Source organism: Hibiscus syriacus, unplaced genomic scaffold, assembly GCF_006381635.1.
Source record: "Hibiscus syriacus cultivar Baekdansim isolate YM2019G1 unplaced genomic scaffold, ASM638163v2 tig00002982_pilon, whole genome shotgun sequence".
NCBI classification, from domain to species: Eukaryota; Viridiplantae; Streptophyta; class Magnoliopsida; order Malvales; family Malvaceae; genus Hibiscus; species Hibiscus syriacus.
This window is the reverse complement of record NW_024061959.1, coordinates 42289-45470: the sequence shown is the minus strand read 5'-3', so window position 1 is coordinate 45470 and position 3182 is coordinate 42289. Positions and strand designations below refer to the sequence as shown.

Here is a 3182-nt window from a genome sequence, read left to right as displayed (position 1 = left end):
ATATGTTCTTCTCAATATGCATGACATCTAGATTGTGTCGTAACTTCATTGTTTTCCAGTAAGCCAGCTCAAAGAATATGCTTTCTTTGTCCAATTCAACTCTTCAGGGGTACGTTTCCTCTTCAATTTATTCGGATATTTCCCAAAGTCATTCTCTATGAGACAATTTAATTGTTGTAACAACTCAATCCCAAATACATCTTTCGGATTTGATCTATTTTCTATCTTACCATCAAAGATTCTACTTTTTCTTCAAACATGATTATGAGGTAGAAAACGACAATGAAACATGTAACATGTCTTATTTCTCAACTTTCGTGACGGCGCATCAACGTTACAAATGGGACATGCCAAATATCCTTTTGTACTCCAACCTGATAAATCCCATAAGTAGGAAAATCATTTATAGTCCAACGAACAGCTGCATGTAGTTAAAAATGCTCATTCTTGTAAGCATAATAAATTCACACTCCATTTTCCCATAAATCTTTCAGTTCATTTATCAATGGCCTTAAATAGACATCAGTATCTTTCCCTGGAGAGTTTCTTCCAAGAATAAATAATGACATCATCATGAATGGCTTTGTCATACATTTTCAATGAGGAAGATTATACGGAATAACAATAATTGGCCATCTACTATATGTACAACTCATATTCTCGAATGGATTGAATCCATCAGTTGCTAGGCCAAGCCTAAATTTTCTCGGATCACTTGCAAACCATTTATTCTCCTTGTTGAAATCTTTCCAAGCATCTCCATCCGCCGGATGCCTTAATGTATCATCGTCAACACGCTTTTCTGCATGCCACTGCATGTCTTGTGCTATGCTCTTTTTCATAAACAATCGTTGGAGTCTTGGTTTTAGCGGAAAATAATGTAGAACTTTCCATGGTATTTTATTCTCAACAACCTTCCACCGTGAAGTTCCACATTTCGGGGCAACTTTGTCTATCTTTGAACTCCCCTTAAAATAGAGCACAATCATATCTGCATGCATGAATTGGTATGTAACTAAGTCATATTTCTCTCAGAACTTCAATTGCATCATAATATGATGCTGGAATTGTACTATTTGGAAAAGCCTCTCTCAATAGTCCCAATATCATATTTATTGTTTTGTTACTCATTTGGCAATAAGCCTTGATATGTAACAATTTAACAATAAAGGACAATGTAGACATGCTTGAATATCCTGGTAATAAGACACGTTGTGCATCATTCAACACATTGCTAAAACTTTTACCTTCTTTTTCACCTTCACTAAAATTAAAACCTTGGTTTGTTTGATCTTCATCTAATATGGGGAACAAATCTCCTAATAAATCATTTAATCCATCATCTAAGACTTCAGCATCATGAGATATCCCCTCATTAAATGGATCACTCCTACCAATTAAATCAAATTGCTCACCATGATAAACCCATTTGGTATAACTTTCTGAAATACCTTTTAAAAGTAAATGATCTTCCACCTCATTCTAAGTTCTAACACATACATTTACGCATTCCTGACAAAGACATCGAATTTTACATTCTGATCCCATATTGCTTGTAACAAATTTCATGAAAGATAAAACACCTACAACATAGTTCGCAGAATATTTGGACTCCATCATCCAACTTTTATCCATGGTGTTAAATTATCCTAGTACAAAATAAAAAATATATATAAAAGAGTTAAGTACAAGATCAAATAGTAAAATTAGAAAAAAAAAAACATGAATTTAGAATTAAGACATGAGCATAGTTAAAACAACATAATACAACTTCACAGTAATATAGATCACATGTGAAACAACCATTGCTTTGGCAGTGTATATGACAATTGGCAACATTACCTTCAGTTCTCGGCAAGGGAACAACTTTCACAAGAGAAGAATATGAAATTCGTGAGGCATGAAATCTTCACTTGGACTATAGTATTTGTTCGGGGAATACAAGCGTAAGTTGGAGACAATCCTGTTGAACCTGCTGATGAGCAAGTCACACTTGATCCCTTCAAGACTATTAAAAAGGGATGGTTGAAATTAATATCATTATCTGCCACTACTAATAAAAATAAATCAAGGTCTAAAGGCCTAACCTCCAAATCACTCAGAGTTGAAATCATATTCTGCTTTTCATCATCACGAAGACTTTCAAATCTAAGTAACAAGAACAACTCTTTGCTAAAATAAGAATGAAAGGAAAAGGAACCAAAACAAAAATAATAACAAAATTTACTAAAGAAAATATTAAAATTCTCGATTGTACTAACGATTTGAAATTTTGAAGTGAATCTTTAATGAAGATATCAAATCCAGGGTTCCAAGATAGAATTATTCACTTTGTCATTATGTGTGAAAATAGGGGTAGTGATACTAAAGACATCATTAAGGGGTAGCAGAATTGATGACATTAATTTGAATGATCAAATCATAAAATCAGTACTTACTTGAGAGATCACTTCAAATGATGAACTTGGTCTTCAACAAGATCACGCTCGTTCCTCAACAAGCTTAGTTGCTGCATGGACATACAAGTATCGGTTGCAAGGAATTAAAAAGCTATTATAAAACAGGAACGTGGTAAGAGTTCTCAGGCTTTAGAACTTCTACATGTTTTGGGCTGAATTCCCCTCAAATCTTACGAAACTAATAGATGGACCAACGAATTCCTATCAAGTCAAAAACAGAATATCGTCCAAGTTATGCCACTTGTGTGATTACAACACATTCTTCTTAATGAATTAAAGTTTTACAATAAATTACCCAAACAGTCCCATACAAAATTTAAATTCCATGATAAACATCAAACATGTAAATCCACCTTTCGCTTATCTCTTGATTCCCAAAGCAATTCAACCTCCCTCTCAAACTCTGGAACAACAAGCATTGTCCTCCATCCTAATCATAGAAAAATTAAAGAATTCAAAGCTCTTATGCATCAAGAGAAACAATGTCAGCTTTAGGGATTTGCACATATGATCAATTTAACACACTCAGTTTTGTGGCTAGTAGTTGGTATGACAGATGGAAGTAAGTCAATGGTTTGTTTTTCAATAATGCATTCCCTCATTTGAAAAGAAAAGGACATGGTTGAAACTTCAACATGTCATTTGAAAAAAAGGAAAAACTTCAAGTGATGATGAAACTGTGTTGAGAAAATCTTTTTAGAGCTACATTTATTCAACTCCATT

General features: G+C 33.7%; 1 long non-coding RNA gene across 1 annotated transcript; it reads right to left on the bottom strand.

Annotated features, from left to right (window-relative positions):
* Window positions 1–1957: 1957 nt before the first annotated feature.
* On the bottom strand, window positions 1958–2900 carry LOC120166420. The gene is made up of 4 exons (XR_005519929.1): window positions 2813–2900; window positions 2439–2509; window positions 2088–2148; window positions 1958–2008 (listed from the first exon to the last, which is right to left on the bottom strand). It is a non-coding gene; the product is annotated as an uncharacterized LOC120166420 (long non-coding RNA).
* Window positions 2901–3182: the final 282 nt, after the last annotated feature.